Below are 19294 nucleotides of genomic sequence, written 5' to 3'. Positions count from 1 at the left end.
CGTTCATTTTCAAATTAAAATCGTACAGTAGTTCACGCTCACGTCACTCCTCATCACGCAGTCAAAAATTAATCTCTCCGTCTGTCCTCTCTTCCGGATCTGTTCTATTTGTAATCTGATTCCCTGCAAACCTTGTATTGTTATGTACAGAAGACCACTGTTGCTAGTTGCTGACAAGTTTTGTGGATTAAGCGATGCAGTTATAGTCAGATATCACACAATACCCATAAATTCTCTATCAAAGTCAAGCCATGAGTATGCTATATTTAAAATAAATACACTTTTATTTGATGAAAAATTCAACTTACATATTTTAACAGAGAAAATTCATGCGAAAATAATATAAATACGTGCGCCACTGTACTCTAGCTCTGATCTGGACTGGACATATGGAATCACATTATAAGTTTCACAATTATGTAAATTTCTTCTACTTTCTACTTACAATGACAAGAATCCTGCAATTAGTAATCCATAAAAATTCTAATGTTTAAATGAAATGTTGTTTCTACTAGTATCTTCCTTCACATTTAACTTTTCTCTGAAGAGACGTCTAAGCTATTGCTTCACATTATAACCAGGGCTAGCAGAAATGTGTCTTCTGAGAATTAGCTTATGTCCTTCTAAAACGACAATACAATGGCTCCAGAATTATTAATGTAAAGTCCAGAAAAAAGTATTCCAAGGTAAACTGCACTCGCTGTTTGCATCGTTCCAGTCAACTTTCTTGATCATCTACATTTTACAGACAGGAAGACTCCTCTGTGAAATGCGCCTGTGAAAACAGAGAAAACATTATTTTGGTAAGAATTTTATCGAAACATTAAAGTTCATGTAATATGCTATTTATACAATAGAAATAATGGAATAAAACTTCTTTGTTAATTACTCATTATGATATTTATTCATAAGCATAATAGCTTTTTAAATTTTGAATCTCTAAGAAAAATGGCCTAAATATCGTTAAAAATAAATTATGTCTATTCATTATTTGAATAATCACAAAATCTTAGTGAAATATTAATAGGAAAAAGGTATATTTTTTCAAAAAAATTCTGGGAAAGGGTTGAACATTCTTACAAACTTACGATCTAAATTCATGGTCTTTTTCTGACTGAGTGGTGTTTGCTCGCTGCCTTCTCCATTCCATCTCAGAACAGAATTAAATGGTCAATATGTAATAGTGACTACATCTTGACTTCAGTGAAAACAGTCAAAACTCAGTTGAAAATTCAAGAACTTAGGTTGAATATGACATATATTCAATATTATACGCAACAATAGAAACATTATCTGATGAATCTCAACAATAGTTTGAATCTCAACAATAACAAAGAAAAAAACTTTTTTTTTTTTGCTTTTTTAAGCGTTCGTAAAAATAATGTAGTGCTTTTATGGTGTGGAAGATTATAATTCGTAGTCACTCTTCTAGAAAATTAATCTCATTGTGTGTCCATGTAGCGCATTTCTGTGGGTATTCACATTATCCAATCGTCGATCGCAAGTTGTACTTGCAAGAATAGCCTTAAACCAAATCTAGTTATTATCTATTGATGACATATGCATCATCACGAAGTATCGTTATTTCTTTCCAGGAATAGCGATGCTCATTCTTGGCTTTGATTAAAAGTTCATTGGTAAAAGTACTAATTTAAAATGGTACTTACTTTTAGTACTCGTTGTTGCTAAAAGTACCATTTTCTCATATGACCAATAATCAATATATAATGTTTAGCCTTACAGTACTGTCTTAAAAAGTGTCAATAATATAATATTTTGATGTGCTTTCCTATATACTGCTATGTATTTACTTGAAAAGCAAAAATGTTCAGCACTGAATTACAAAAATGTAAGACACTGATACTGCTTGAATTACACATAAAAATTAACACAAAATGAAAATGAACGCCTGGCCTTTGACTTCCGTATAACTATTATTTTGTTTTAAATGAGAAAATAAAAATTCATTAATTGAGTTATTCATTAAAGTATTCTGAAGTTCAAAATTGAACAGAAATTTCTTCCTGGACTTTCTTATCGATGATAGAGGAAATCGTTTCAAATATCTTTGCACCGGCTCTTGCAAAGTCTCAATGCATTAGAGAAAGACTTTTTTTTTCGCCCTCAAAAACTTCATTATCTCTTAATTCCAAATGAAAATCAACAAACTGTCTTATTTCTAGTCAGGTTTCATTACCATTAGTAACAAGGCTTGCCTATTCTATTGTTGGTCACATGATCATTTGCAATAAATTCACAATTTGTAAAATTAGAAGTTAATTCGCAATCAGTTAGCGTAACCGCTCTGCAACTAAGAGGTTGCGTGTTCGATTCCCGCTGTCAGCATAGATATTCGAGATTGTTTAGATGGCTGATGAATTTCAACCCTCGGTGTGAGACCACCTCTCCGATTATTGGAGGTCTGAGGTGGATTGAAAAAGTTCGATGTTTGATCTCTAGATCGCAGTTTCCGGACTGTATATAAAAATAAAAAAATATATATGATATTAATAAAAAAAAAAGGAAAGAAAATATTCTTAACCCACCCACAATACAAATGCAGTATAGGTTTACAAAAATCTTTCATAGGCGGGAGCGACATAAAAAAATAATAAAATAAAAAATAAATATATGCCACCTACCTTAGCTATCTGAAACTTCCTACTTTTCGTACTTTTACTCTCTAGTAAAAGTACGAATATCATAATAAAAGTGCCTTTCCTAAAATACGAAAAGACACTGATACTGCTTAAATAAGCAGTAGATTAAGACAGAAGAACAAAAATACGAGAATATTTAGGTGATATTGACTGTTGTTCAGAGTCAAGTTTTTTCCTTTTCTTTTCTTTTCTTTTTTTTTTTTTTCTTTTTTTTTCGGAGAGCCTCCTTATTCAGTCGGTAAGGAAGATGTCCTGTGGTTGAAAAGACGTGGGTTTGAATTCCATATAGGACGCCAGGAACTGTAAAGACCTTCTCAACTAAGATGAGTTGGAGGGCGGTATACAAGGGTGTGTTTTCTCTCGAAAACATTTTTAAATTCTGTAAAACAGGGAAACAGCCAGAAGAACGCATACGATGAATTTTTATAATATGCTGACCTCATTGCGTTCGGCTATCATTCAAAATAACCTTAATATTCTTAGTTGAAATATTGAGATTTTTTTTTTCACTAGCAATGCAAAGAGTGCTAAGGTTAATTCATGATTCTTCAATCCCGTTAGGTTCTAAATTATCCTGTACTAATACTTTTGGTAAATAGGAAACTATATACAGAGATGGATTAAATAATTAGAAAATGTATTACAGAGCAAAATGTCGTTTGTGCGATGTCAGAGCAGCAAGTCCAAGAAACGAGGGCATTATGTTTTCAACGTGTTGATAATCCACTGGTTTGATTTGCGAAGAAAAAAAATTTCCACGAGGAGATCCTCACATCTGTATGCTATCTGTTAACTCAACTCTAGTTGAAAAGATTGGAAAAATATTTCTCGAGTACTACATATGGTCCAAATGGCTATGGGCTTCTCCACCATAGCCTGGGAAGGAGTGTCCTGCGTTCGATTCTCGTCGCCGACATGAGGAGCCTAAGGATCTTTCTCAGACATAGCCAAAGTTAGCCAGCTTGGGCCTGGACCGCAGGGTTTTTCTCCCCAGTTTATCTGGGGGTTTTCCTCCCGCAAACAAGCAAACCGGTCCCGTGAGCACACGCCTCTACAGACATAGGATATCTCCAGGAATAAGGAATAACCAACCTATTCCGTAAGATTTCGGTTCCGAATGCCTACACAGTAAAAAGTGTAGGTCTGCGCGTGGGCATAAATTAGGATTAGGACTACATATAATTCGAACCCAAGCATTTCCAATTAAATGGCACTCGTCATACTTCGATTATGCCACAAAAACATCCAATACGCAATAAGAAGAATATTCGAATTCTGAAGCATTCATTTGTTAATGTATTTTGTTAGGATTTGAAAAGATCTCGAGGTTGGTAATTAAACATCCTCAGTATCTTGATATATCACGGCTAATATCTACATACTATGTTTTAAATATTGCCCAATTGCAGGGGATTTTTTAAGTGACGAATTCAACAAGTTAATTTATCTCAAATAAACCAGTGGTGCATCTCAAAAAGAAGCATATAATTTTAATCAAAATTTGTTTTCATCCAGTATTTTGTCGCTGCGAGGAGATTATATCGCTCTTATTAGATGGAATATTATTCGAAAAGTTTAGTAGGATGCATATACGAAAAATGTAAAATACGTTTTTTAATTAAAAGTATACTATAGTTATTACAAAACAGCAACTCTCTCTCTCTCTCTCTCTCTCTCTCTCTTCATGATTGCCTTTAATCTACCGCTACCTACTAACGCCAGGTACATATTTTACTACCAGGTGTTCAGTACGTGACATTAACATCGAAAACTGACCTGCACCGAGGTTAAATCCTGCTACTCCCTATTCTCACTCACTCACATAATAGAACCAGATCCAACCGGTTCACGATTTCCACTTTTTAATAAATTAAATTTAATGAGTTCATTAAATAAAATAAATTAACTGCAAAATGTTTAATAATTCAACGGACTAATATTTTCTGCATTTATCAGTTAATTTTTTTACAACAAAGGACAAACATTCCTGGAGATAAAATAACATCTAATACAGCATTAAAATATGATATACAGCAAGCTAAGAACAGCGAAGTCTAATATTTGACTATCTCAGATTAAAATACTAGAATTTTGTAATTTTCCTTAACATTCTCGGAAATTTTTTACCATAATCGGATAATAACGGAGGAGATTGTAAGGAGGCTCCAAACATTTTTCAAGAAAAGCTGTCTAGTGGAATATAATAAAGGAAACTAAATACCCATTTCGATCGCGTTTGTTTTCATAATATTTAGTCAGATAATATAAAGATGAGTGATTATCCGCTTAGGACTGAAAAAAAACCGTTGAACTGTATGGAATTAATTTGGTAGTTTTCATGACTTTCATCTAAAGTTACACTTTGGAAGAGAATCAGCACTTTGCCTTCATTGAAGAAATGGCTTGTCATCATTGCAACCATTACTCGGGACAAACAGCTATGGACTCATCTCTGTTTCCTTGCACTCGATCTTCTCTCTAAAATTTATCTCTTCAGTACTAAGCGAACAAGGAAATCCTCGTTTCAAGTAGGTTTCCAAACAAATAATACTTTTATAAAATCTTGAAACTTAATATCTTTATCCCCCCCCCGTTAATCTGAAATATTTGGTATAGTATTAAAAATCGGTAGATTATTATCCACCGATATTTAATATGAAGCTTACAGGACGTATAAAATTTATGTAATTTAAATGTCGAATATTATTTAGTAATAATGAATTATACTGTATTATTTCAATGAAAAATGTATTTTTTAGGCTTTTTTTTAGAGATTACATAAAATATTATTTTTTCAGCATATTAGACTGCTGCAGAGATTATCCTAATAGCCTAAGTTTTAAACTAGGAAACATCTGTCTCCAAATATCTCCTGAGTATTAAAAAAGTATTCGTTTTTGAAACGGCTTTGTTGTCAGTGATTTAGATTTCGTAATTCTGATAATAAAACCAAAATTATTCAGTCGATATCTATATTTTGTTGACGAAATCCAAAAATTTAATGAGTAATATTCATTTTTATTTCCTTTCCCCTTCCCTTCTCCACGTATTTTGATTAATTCAATCTAGCGATAAAATTATCTCACTAGATTAAAATAAATCAAATGAGATTATTATACAAATAATATTAACTAGTCTATGAAGTTTCACCGAAATAAACGTGATTATTTCAATTATTTAAACCTGTTAATTAAATTAACATAAAGAAAATAACCTCAAAATTTATAGAAAAAAATTAAAAATTTGCTGTTATATGCAAATAAATAGTTAAAAAATAATGATTTGTTTAATGACATCCTTTACCTCTTGTAGCTTGTCTAGCTCTTTCTACAGTATTTTCTTTGGCTAGCAATGTCTTCAATGAAATCTGTGTCTCTTCAAGATTTAATTAAAAAAAAAAAAAGATAATTCTTATATCACAGGCTTTCTAGAAACCTTGAACATCCGAGAGGGGGGGTGGGCTGCCAAGCACCACATGAGTTACTCGAAACCAGATGCGGCGGATAGACTGCGGAAATCTCAAGAGAGTTTTTGGGCGTCGGCAATGATCACGTAGGCTGTGTGCTGTCTAGCACGCCGCTCTTGAAGTGTTAGACTTCTGACAGCGTTCCTGTTTCACCTCCTACAAGCCGGCCGAAGGTCGGTAAGCAGGCACGCGTCGGTTGCGAAAATTTTATCGGAAAGCACGATGCATATAACTCGCGTCGTCTCTCTCTCCCTCTCTTTTCTATTGTTCTGCACAGTACACGCATATATGATTGATTAAATGAAAATAATAATAAAATTTTCTGCTCCGTTTTTTCTCTCTCTTTTTTAAGCCTCCTTAAATTTCCTTATGCAATAGACTAACTAAAGAAGTGTAAATGTAACATTCCTGATTAGCATATCAGTTCAGCATATGATAACTAGACAAGTTTACAAATAAACGAGTTCATAAAAGAAACTAGTTATTAGCAGTCATCTTCACCACCTCTTGAGCGTATCCTTCCAGATATATGCCGAGGTTTCCTACCGATGCATAGCTATTAACTCTACAGAGACATTAGCTGTGATTGTATCATGAAATAATGAATGTTAAACCAAAGAAATTTCCAGTAGTGAGACATAATTGCATAAGGATATGTAAGCGTTTTCTTAAGTGCATTTGTTATTGTACTGTTCGAACACACACACACACACACACACACACACACACACACACACACACACACACACACACACACACACACACACACACACACAAACGGCACAATACAGCTTATGAAACATTTAATTCCCTGGTTCTTTATTCATTTATAAATAATGAAACATTTTACTATAATTTCTTAATATTATGAATTTATGATTTGTATGATGATCTCGACCAGAAGGTGTCAGAGATAAAATATAAGTGTTCCATACTATGGATGAGCAAAAGTTTGGGAACAAGAAAAAAAAATTAGCATCAGATCTGAAGACCTAAACACTATTCATGAGGAAGCATATTTTAAAAAATGCAACCAGTCGTTGCATGCGTATTAGCAGATTTAGAGGCGGTGGAGGAATTGCAAAGGCTAGTTATGATGAAATATATAAATAGGAAATGCATGCAGAAGAAAACTGAATGCTAAAAGGGGTGGCGTGAATTGGTTAAATAGGAGTCAATGGGAGAGTCTAACTTCTTTTATATACTGAATCAAGAATTTATTAGGAACACCACCGTAAGAAAAGTATTGAAAAATTAATTTTAAACAAAAAATTACCTGACTTAGATCTTCCTCAGAATCCAAGGGAAAAAACCCCAGTTTCTTGTATTCTGAGGAAGCAGTGTTTGTGATATATTCCAGAAAAAGGTTTTTTGTCCACATATTTGGATAATGAAAAAAAAAAAAAAATAAGCTCTGATTTTGTAAAATAGGATAGATTTTTTTTCCTAGCATTGAAATCTCTGGAAATTATCAAACAAGGGTTAGATTAAAGGAAAAATTGGATTCAAAAATTAAAAAAATAGCAAGGAATAGTACAATACAATAGAGAAGAAATAATTTATGGATACACCTTTTTGACAACTCGTATAGCAGGGTATATAAGTTCTTTTCGCTATACCCTTAGTATTATACTTTGGTCTAGCTACTCACTGATGAGATCTCAATAAAGATCGAAACCGGTCTGGGTAGGGACCTCCCACCATAATGTATAACATCATACATCTCCTAGGAGATGGGTTTTATATTATGGAAAATACTAAGAATAGCGATCAGAACTTTCTCCACCTTTGCAACGAGTTGCCCTAGTTTGTACTACGTACTTGAACTACGTGCTTTAGCTTACGCTAGTAGTCGCCGATACGTTTATAGTTACTATATTCGGCATGAAACTCTTTGATTCCGATCTTTGAGTTTCTTATTCGGTTTTGAAACAATGTGGTATTTAATATCCCCTTAATTTAAATAATGAAATAGTTTTATGAGAACCTATACGCAGGCAAGGAAACAAATACAAGTCCTATGCTTTATTTAGATAGGGTTGATTACAGAACCATCCATTGGGATGAAAGAATTATGGAAATGCTTCAAGTCAGAAAAAATAATAAAAGTCATGGAGAAAATGGCGTATTAGCGGAGGCTCACATTTTCATAAGGTCATACTGGATATGTTTAATGATATTTTATCTACAGTAAAAAAATCCAGTGCAGAGGCATAAATCCTTTATTATTATAAAAAGAATAGCAGAGATTATATCAATAACTGTAGGCCGATCGGTTTACTATCATAACTGTATAAAATATTTATATCCATTATATTAAATTGGATCAAAAGGTTCTTGGATGATGCAGAGCCACTTGAACAAGCAGGACTCAGATCAATATTCTTCACAATAGATTATATCCACACAATTAACCAAGTAATAGAAAAAACAAATAAATATAATCTTCCTCTACATTTAGTGTTCGTAGATTTTGAAAAATACTTTGATTCTCTATATCAGATATAAAAAATCAAAGAATTTGATTCTCTATAATCATCCAAAGAAAGTATATCAGATTATTAAAAACAGTGCATTTGGTATTGGAGAGAGTAAGGCAAGGAGATCCTATATCACCCAAATTGTTATCTGGTACATTAGAAGAAATCTTTAAGAACTCCTAATGGATAAATTATAGAAGTAGAATTAATGGGGGAAAAAATCTCGATCACGTTTTACAGATGATATTGTTCTTTTAGAAAAAATAAATAAATAAAGAAGCTCAGAAATGCTGAATGACCTTGATGGAGAAAGCAGAAAAAACGTTTTAAAAAGTAATCTAACTAAAACCAATCTGATTACAAATTCAGATCATTCCGATCTAAAATTAACAAATAATCGTATTGAAATTGTCGAGGGCAATATTTATATTGGTCAGTTAGTTAGTTTTAAGTAAAAACAAGATAAAGAAATATGTAGAAGAATCACACAAGGAAACAAAGCATTTGGGCTGTATAAAGTTTATCTGTTACGAGATTTACCTACAGTATATGTCTAGAAAGAAAACTATGTATTATTCCAGTGTTTACCTATGGAGGTGAGACATGAGCAACAACTAAAAAACAGGAAGACAGGCAGTACGGGGTCTAAAGAGCCTTGGAGAGAAGAATTCTCCACATAACAAAAATGGATAGAATAAGAAATACTAGAATTAGAGAGATGGGTAAAGTGTTTAAAAGCATTTAAATGAGGCTGGCCATATTAGTAGACGTCTAGAAAGGTTGAAAAAATTAAGCACTCACTAGCTTCAATAAAAACTCGCTTTTCATCACTGCTTTAGAGTATGCATTGAGCATGCATAAGGTTTATTATTACCTCAAGAAAAGAAAGAAATAACGATGTCTATTTTACGAACATTTATTTCATAGAAAATCATATGAACAGAATAATAGTGTTCGTTTGTCTGCATATGTTGTTTAGCACTGCATATCTTGCAATTATATCCGATTTCTAAGAATGAAGAATTTATGGAAGGAATTTTGGTTATTTGTTTTAAATAAGAACAAAAAATCACTGTAAGAAATACATCCATAGTTAATGCTAGAAGTATTGCGTGATTGCCTATTTTTTGCGAATTTTTCGATGTTAAGATGAGGCTTTTCATCCTTACTTTAAGATTTCTTAAAGTTGTTAAAGGAACTGGGAGATGGACTGAGTCCTTGACTCTTTATCTCGTCATCTGAATGAAGAAAATCTGTGTGGATGGGGTGTTATTGAACTAAAAGCTCTAGTCATGGCTGGGTAACGGCAATAGCCAAGCCTCAGTTAAAACTTCGTTGGCTACATTATTGCCATTCGTTACCCTGGATTTTTAAGTAAAGAGTAAAATCTCAAAAAATCAGACGATCTCTAGGCCACTCATTCGTGGGCGAAAGACCGTCTAAATCTCCGCTTTGGTTCCACTCAGTGAAACTCGACCACCGAGCAGAACCGCTCATTCCGAAGAAAATAATTCACCGACAAGAACCCCTCAGCGGGCCGTGCCGGAGAACACTTTCCCCGGAGATTCAAATTGCTCCCTTAAGGCAAAAACCCTAAGAGAGCGAATTTTCGAAACTCAGCAGGATAACATCAACAGCCTAACCTCAGTTAAACTTCATTGGTACAGCATTGCCATTCGTTACCCTGGAAATGCTGGGTCCGCTATCCACTTTAAGATATCCACTTTAAGATTTCTAGATATATCAGCTAATAATTATGTAAGTTATAAATAAATTTAAAAGATATCATAATTGCCTTCAAGAATTCTTTAAAATGTTATAATTATATCATATTCAAAATCAACAAGGATGATAAAAATTACTAGATTAATTTTTATTATATATATATATTTAGAATTTTAACATCATTGGATGATTTACAAAGAATAGTCCAGTTATCAGGTGAATGCAACTGACTGATTTATAGCCTCCCTTTGGTTAGTGGTTCTGAGTTAAAAACAGTCCGGAATCTCGTACCTTATTAAGATACAAGATGATGTAGAAAGAATATCGTGACAATATGAGTGAGAGGAGTTATGAAATATATAAAGCTCAAACCAGAAAAATAACGAGTATATTGTGTGAAAGCTAAATCTGAGTATGAAAAGAAATTGGTCATGCAAGCTAAAAGCAATCCAAAAGAATTTTATCGTTATGCCGCAAGCAAAAGAAAGAATGAATGTGAAAGAATAACTTTACTAAATGGAGATGGTACTCTAGTGTCAGAAGCTAATGAGATGTTCAATTAATGAGTGCTTACTTTGCTGAGATATATCAAGTGGGTATGTGTAACATAGTGCTCGGTGCTATTGCTACATTGGATGAACAATTAGCGATGCATGAAAATGAAGTTGAAGTGCTGTTGCATAACCTGGATAAGAATTTGTCAATAGGGACAGATGGAATATAAGCATTTGCTAGAGAAATGTTCATCTCAATTGGCTAGGCCTTTCACATGTTTGTATAACTTGAGTCTCAGTTCAGGAATGATACCACAAGATGCTGATGATTCTAACTACTGACCTATCAGTATCTTTGGTATGGTAGTGAAGATTTTAGAGAAGTTGGTAAGAATTCACATACAGAAATGGGAAGACAAACAATCTCAACTCTGCAATGAGCAGCATGGGTTTACTAATGGAAGGTCATGTTTTAGTAATTTTCTCATATTTTATAAAATGTTACCGCCGACTTGGATAAAGGGAGATTCACTATGACAATGTTGGATTATACTAATATTTGATAGGATATCACACGAAAGGCTGTTGTATAAAGTGGAGAATATGGGATTGGGATATAAACTCTTGACTCGAGTCAGTGGATGGTTGATAGACAGATATCAAACGGTAGTATACGGTGAGTGTGAATCTGCCAGATTTAAGGTGACCAGTGGTGTACCTAAAGATTCAGTCCTTGGGCCATTGTTGTTCAATCCATATATTACTGACATTCGGAAGGGTCTAACTCTAACATCAGATCTGTAATTGTCTGCCGATGATGCAAAGATAGGCAGGGCAATCAGGGATGCTACTGATATCCGGCACTTACAAATTTATTTGAATAGGCTGGAAATTTGGGCAAACGAAAATGGCTTTCAGTTTAATGTTAGTGAGTAAATTTATGCATTTTGACGTGATGAGTTTTCCAGAGGCATATTATATTAACTGGTTATGCTACAAGAAACTGATGAGGCTAGGGATCTTGGCGTAATGGCGGAGAGGAATTTAAAGTTTAAAGGTCACATAGCAAAAGCTGCAAATACAACTTAGAGGATAATTGTAATGTTGAAGCGAACCCTGCTGACATATTAGGATAAGGAAGACATTTAACTTCTTTATAAGGTCTTGATAAGACCACACCTACGTTATTGTGCGCAGATTTGGTTCCGGGTTCCAAGCGGATAAAGAAACCGTGGAAAGGATGCAAATAAGAGTTACAAAGACTAAATCCGAATTTAGATTATGAGAACAGATTGCGAGTATGTTGATTACAGACTCTGGTTAAGAAGACAAAGAGGAATGATATGATAGAGGTCTATAAATTTTTGAATGGATGTTATAGGATATCGCTGATGAAATTTTCCTTTATAAGGAAGGTGGAGAAAGAACACGTGGACATCCATGGAAATTAAGTTTGTTCGCAGTTAAGAAAGGGATAAGAGCTAGGATTTTCTATCATAGAGAAGTGAGTGATTGATTGAGATAGTTTGCCCTTAGCGGTAGTGAGTGCATCTAGTGTGAATGAATTTAAGGGAAGGTATGGCAGCTGGTTTTGATGATTTATAGTCTCCTTCGATGAGTCCTTGACTCCCTGGAGGTCTGAGATAATAATAATAATAATAATAATAATGTTTTTTAGTATTAATACAACAGAATTGTAAGTAACTGAATTTTGGATTTTTTTTCTGGTTACTCTAAGATTTTAATGATGAATTAAATAATTATTTACATAATTAACGAAAGCTTTATTAAACAATTTAAAAGTTATAACGTATTACTATTATTTCTGTTGTTCCTCTTTTCTGTTTGTTTACTCTTAAGATGATTTTGAAAAGCGAATTATCTTAGGATAAATCACACACAAATGAACGAAATTATCATCGTATCTATTTCCATTGCATGGCATTTAATAAAATGCCATGTGCATATACCAAAAGTGTGTGTGTGTGTGTGTGTGTGTGTGTGTAAAACTGCATTATATACAGGAAGAAGATATGTGGCGTCAACTATTCGAACTATATACACTTTATAACCCAGCTGGTTTAGTCTACCTTTAGGCTACTGTTATTATTATTATTTTTAAATTTAAATCTTTTAAATAGTTACAGTTACTTTTAACTTAAAAGTAACTGTAACTGTTTATATTACATATTAAATGGCTCTACGGTAGTTTAACAGTTCTCATTAGATTCACTGTTCACTACTTCGTCAGCAATTTTGCAATAAAGCCGCACTTCATTCAATTTTTTTTTAATACCATTTTACAAATCACCAATGAAAGACTCTATACATATTCTCAGTGAACATAGTATTATTAATTTAATCTTCCTCCTCTGAATAGTATCTGATATTTTAGTTTCCTTCTCTGCTGTTAGGCTAACAAGATCTTGCTGCGGTGAAAGATTTTGGATGTTCGATGAAGATGAGAATATAAATGTAAATACTGGTTATATATGAGGCTATATGCTAGCATCAATAATAATACATGTAATAATAATTAAATAAAAAGATTTCTTCTTTTCTAGAAATCTGAAGATTATCAGGTAACGATACGTTTTGCGAAAAGGATACTCTGGCGGGAATCGTTGAAAATTTGTTTCTTTTTACAAAAAAAAAGTACAATTTCATTAGTACAACTGGGATGGAATTTGTATGTACAATATGATTAGCGGAAGATTTCAAATTAGAAACTGTTGCCTGTCAAATGGAGCCTCCGTAGCTCAGTCAGTATAGACGAAACTATTTGGTCGGAAAGACATTGGTTCGATTCCCATTAGTGATCTGAGGAACCTTTATCGAATCTCTTTCGACTAAAGGTGAGTTAGCCGGTCTCATACGGAGGTGGGCATTTTTCCACCGGAAACTCGGATTTTTCGTCCCTCAGAACAGGCCAACCGCCCCCCTGAACACACACGGATTAAAGTCATGAATACGTCCCGGCCATACGCCAGTCCTGAGCCCTGATAAAATGGGGGGAAGGACAATTGTGAACTACCCTGTAATAATATCACCAGTAAGACTTTGTGGGCAATGCCTACAAAGTCACCTACGTTCAGAAATGACTGAAGGAGAAAACCAGTCAGCTGTCAAATATGCAGTGAGCTGCTATAGAAAAAAATTGTTCATTCTGTTGAAAAAAACAGGTCAATCTCACCATGCGAAGAAAACTTACCTATACGACTAATAACCCGATAAAGTGACTTGGAACTGTATGCTTTGTCGATTTTTAAAGGTTTCCCAACCTTTAAAAATGTTTTTATGTGAGTGAAGTAAACAAAAGGGAAGGTGGAGAGAATCTGATGAGTCAATTTAGGACACCAACATTATCCTAGAATTTTAATCACCAAACACATTAAAAAAACGGGAAAAATAATCCGAAAGGGAAGCAGAGAATGAAAGAGAGGGAGAGAGAGAGAGAGAGGAGAACAACCGACCTCTCACATTGGTTTTTGTGAGACAAAATTATTTCATTAAATGAAGAGAGAGAGAGAGAGAGAGAGAGAGAGAGAGATGCAAATCATTTGGTATGATGGACCCGTGAAAAGCAAGGAAATGAGCCAATATAACTTGTATTCATGTTGCGGTTGGTCGAAAAATATATCTATCAACAATAATGCATAATATGTTCGCTAACATTGTCTATGTTATCTTCTTTTTGTGACTATAGCCAGACTGAAATAGATGGAAGATTACGTAAACAAAAATGTCAATTTAATAACTCTAGAAAAGGTAGTGAGATCGAAAATTAATGAATGAGAAAGTTGAAAAAGGAGAATACACCCTCTTTCAAAAAAATAAACCGAACTTTTCGAAAATAGAAGAAACTAGTGGCGCCACCTGTAGTATCGTTTTGTTGTCGAAAGCGGCATCCTTCATTAGTGTTGTGTCAACTGTTTATGACATTTGTTTCATTAGAAGTCGAGTTATAGTGCCAAGAGTGACAATGTGTTTTGACGAACGGTCGGAAAATGAGTTTTAAATAGAAAGCTGCGATTGACTTTTGTGTTAAACTTGGTAAACGTTTTACCGAAACGCATCAAATGCTTTAAAAAGCATACAGTGATGAATGCTTATTTCGTACTCAAGTTTACGAGTGGTTTAAGCGATTTCAAAGTGGTCGTGAGACGCTTGAGGACGACGAAAAGCCGGGCCGTCCAAAAACTGGACTGAGCAAAATTAACATAAAAAAAGTGCGTGATTTCATCAAAGAAAACCCGAAATCGTTCATGAGATTGATTGAAGATGAATTGGGGATTCCAAAATCAACTGTGCACAACATTTTGACCAAGAATTTGGGCCTTCGTAAATTGAATTCGCGATTTCTTCCCCAGAAGTTGACTGACGACCAAAAATATATCGAATTAAATACTGCAAGGACCTCATTAAAACCGCTCGTAAGGTCTCAAACTTTTTTGAAACGATTGTTACTGGTGACGAAACGTGGTGGTTTGAGTATGATCCCGAAACAAAGCGCCAGAGTGCTGAGTGGAGACCACCAGAAGAAGCGCATCCGAAAAAAAAAAAGTCGCTTGGAGAAGTCAAAGTAAAGACAATGCTGATTTGTTTCTACGATTCCAAGGGCATTATCCACAAAGAATTCGTTCCGTTTTGAAGCAACTGATAGCGAGAACTCGTGGCGTATGGCATGAATATCGTGACGACCGACCGTTCGTCAAAACTCACTGTCACTCTTGGCACTATAACTCGGCTTTTAATGAAACATGTGTCATAAACAGTTAACACAACACTAATGAAGGTTGCCGCTTTCGACAACAAAAAAAAGACACAACAGGTGACGCCACTAGTTGCTTATATTTTCAAAAAGTTCGGTTTCTTTTTGAACAGAGGGGGTGTACAATATGTTGAATGAACCACAAAGAAAATCGGATCGGAAAGCATAAGGTAAATAGGATAATGAAAGATGTATAATCAGCAGTATAACCAGAACTCAAGTATATTACATCAAAACCTTAAAAAAACTATAATTTCGCACGGTATTTCTCGCAAAGCTAATTGTCAGATGAGTATTCAGTGTTTTTTATTATGTTAACTTTTTGGAGAGCATATACCACTACCAAGATATTATTTAAGTTAATGCTAGGCTATTTAATTTAGCATTCGAACCGAAAAAAATGTATTTTATTTTAGATTTTGGAAATGATTTATCATATTTATTTATTTATTTCCAAATCTTCTTAGCAAGAAGCATGATTCAATCTTTATCCATTTGCAACGTGAAAAATATGTATTGCACAGATATGCGAGGCGCTGACGTGGTCTACTTTTTTATATTTTTTTGTTACGAATCAGAATGTATTAAGTTTTTCGGAAAAACATTGATTCAGTAAGTGTTGCTGAGAGCAGTTCATTTCCAGCCATTCTAGACAGGTGACTGAACTTAATTTTCCTTTCATAATCCAGCATCAACGTGGGACGATACGTCTTGCTGATATTGAAAACTCATAGTACATTTAGGTGGTCTAAAAGTTATATAATCAAGAAACTCCGTTGAAGAGATTACTTATGATTTTTAAAGTTCCTTTAGGCATTCATTGTGATCAATATGTTTTATTTCAAGATTGAGTGTTTTATGTATGATTTAGGCATGCTTAGTTGAGACAATATTGAGAGAAACTGAGGTAAAAACAACACTCAGGGAAGAACAAGGATTCGGGGTCAAATAGGTTATCAGAATCACATTTTTACAATGAGACGAGTAATCCAGAAGTTATGGGAGTCTAAGAATGAACTTTATGTTTAACATGGACCTCTCATGAGTTCCTGACTTCCTAAGTCTTTGGTAATAATAATGCAATGTATTTTGTATTTACATGTGATATACTGCATAGTTAGTTGCCTTAGGTTTTGTTATACGGTATGTGGTTCTGGTTACTTATAGTTTCGAAAAGTAATACTTTAGCATAACAACATAGTGGCACGTATTTAGCTGTTACTATTTTATTATGTTGTCATTGCAGTGCAGATAAAATTCGCATCATCTCTTCGTTATTCCCAGTAGATCAGTTTATCATTTTATATTGCAGTTATATTAATTTGTTTGGTTTTATAATCTTCACAGAATGTATACGTTGTAACAGCACATCTTAATGCATTTTCACATAATTGCCTTGTATATTAGAGTTTATATATGTAAGAGCGAAATCTTTCAGTCTGTATACCTTGCTTGCTATTATCCGGAGTTTACTATGTGAATGTTTTATGTGGCCATGCCAATTTATATCTGAATCAAAGTTAATTCCAAGGTATCCTATTGTTTCAATCTGTATAATGGTGATAGTTTTACTTGTATATTTGACCTGTACATAGGAAGGCGGATGTAGTATTGTTATGTACTTATTGTCAACTGGCTGGCTGAGAAGTTTCTGAATATCATAGATTTTGTCTTATCAGAGTTTATGTGAATGGAGTTCATTTTGAGACGTCTGGTGACTAGTTGGTGTTATATTGCATTTACTGTAGCAGTAGTTTTGTCAGTGTGGATGGATACCCATTGCTCTGCCATCTGCGTATGTAAGCTCTTGCCTTTGAGAGATGGCTGATTGATATCGTGTGTGTGTGTGTGTGTGTGTGTGTGTGTGTGTGTGTGTGTGTGTGTGTGTGTGTGTGTGTGTGTGTGTGTGTGTGTGTGTGTGTGTGTGTGTGTGTGTGTGTGTGTGTGTGTGTGCGTGCGTGCGTGCGTGTGCGTGTGCGCGTGCGTGCGTGCGTGCGTGTGTGTGTGTGTGTGTGGAAAGTATTTTACCTTGGGTATAATAAATGTTAAAGATACCAAACATTTAACCTGGTTTTACTCCATTTCCCAAGTAAGCAAACAGACAAACAAGTCAAGTTTGCACTTGCAAGTGTAGCAAGTCTAGCTGACCCTGCAAGTAGTGCAAGACCAAGGCAACTCATGGTAAAAGTAGAATAATCTCTGATCACTGATCTAAATATTTACCCTTAATACAAAGCACATCTCCAGGAGGAGATGTATGATGCTTTGTATTAAAGGCAAGGGGCCAACTACACAGACCGGTTTCGACCTAATGTTAAAGAATAAGTAAAGCCGTCTCTAAAGTTTCGGACGATCCCTAAGCTACTCAATTGTGAGCGAAGGACCGTCCATCTCAGCGTTGGCTACACTCAGTGATGGCCTTCCACCCACCACCACCACCGAGCAGAACCGCTCATATTCCGAAGAAAAGCATTCACCGACAAAGCCCCTCACCAGAAAACACTTTCCCCGGAGATTCAAATTGCTCCCTTAAGGCAAAAACCTTAAGAGAGCGAACTCATAATGGCCCTCACCGGTTTCGACCTTTATTGAGGTCTCATCAGTGGGAGCCAGGCTAGAAATACCAAGATTTTAGTAATACAGAGCTTATAAGTATTTTACCAGAACAAGTTACCAAAAGGTGTTTTAACCTTATTAAATAAAAATCTCAGGAGGAGATATAAATGTAGAAAGTATTTTACCTTGGGTATAATAAATGTTAAAGATACCAAGCTATTTTTAACCTGGTTTTACTCCATTTCCCAAGTAAGCAAACAGACAAACAAGTCAAGTTTGCGCCTGCAAGTGTTGCAAGTCTAGCTGACTCTGCACGCAGTGCAAGACCAAGGCAATTCCTCCTGGAGATGTGCTTTGCATTAAGGGTAAATATTAAGATTAGTGATCAGAGCTTATTCTACTTTTACCATGAGTTGCCTTGGTATTACACTACTTGCAGGGTCAACTAGACTTGCAACACTTGCAGGCGCAAACTTGACTTGTTTGTCTGTTTGCTTACTTGGCAAATGGAGTAAAACCAGGTTAAAAATCGCTTGGTATCTTTAACATATATATATATATACAGTATATATATATATATATATATATATATATATATATATATATATATATATATATATATATATATATATATATATATATATATATATATATATATATATATATATATATAGGATAATCCTTTGGAGTTAATATTTGAACGATATGTACACAAGCCCAACATTCGAATATGTCTTAGCTTTTCTAGAAGTACTTGTTTTAGTGTACGAAATATTTGGCAGGTTAATAAAGAACAATCATGACAGTTTTGTTAATAGCCTTAGTAACTAAGTGTTCCCGCAATCTCCTTTTGTTGAAAAGACCTGGGTTCGAATCTCATCTAGGATACAAATCATTAAGGACCTTTAGCAGAGGTTTTTTTTTTTTTTGTCTGGAGCCAGGAGAACACACACAAACACAAATATAGAAAAATACATTATAACCAACAGCTTTGTATTGGTTTCAGGTGGGTACCAGCCCTTATGGGAATCATGGCCTTTGTATCATCACACACTAACTAACAATTTTATTTTTTCTAAGGCCGCGTTGATTAGATCTGTTACGTCCTCCAAGAAAGTTTGTTGTTTCTTTATTCTGGAAAC

General features: G+C 34.4%; 1 long non-coding RNA gene across 1 annotated transcript; it reads right to left on the bottom strand.

The window, feature by feature from the left end:
- Nucleotides 1-256: 256 nt before the first annotated feature.
- On the bottom strand, nucleotides 257-6216 carry LOC150107230 (uncharacterized). Its single transcript, XR_016548180.1, has 2 exons — nucleotides 5964-6216; nucleotides 257-775 (listed from the first exon to the last, which is right to left on the bottom strand). It is a non-coding gene; the product is annotated as an uncharacterized LOC150107230 (long non-coding RNA).
- Nucleotides 6217-19294: the final 13078 nt, after the last annotated feature.

Source organism: Typopeltis vanoorti, chromosome 4, assembly GCF_054136105.1.
Source record: "Typopeltis vanoorti isolate ZY-2024b chromosome 4, IOZ_Tvanoo_1.0, whole genome shotgun sequence".
Lineage (NCBI taxonomy): Eukaryota > Metazoa > Arthropoda > Arachnida > Uropygi > Thelyphonidae > Typopeltis > Typopeltis vanoorti.
This window is presented reverse-complemented; position numbering and strand designations above follow the sequence as displayed.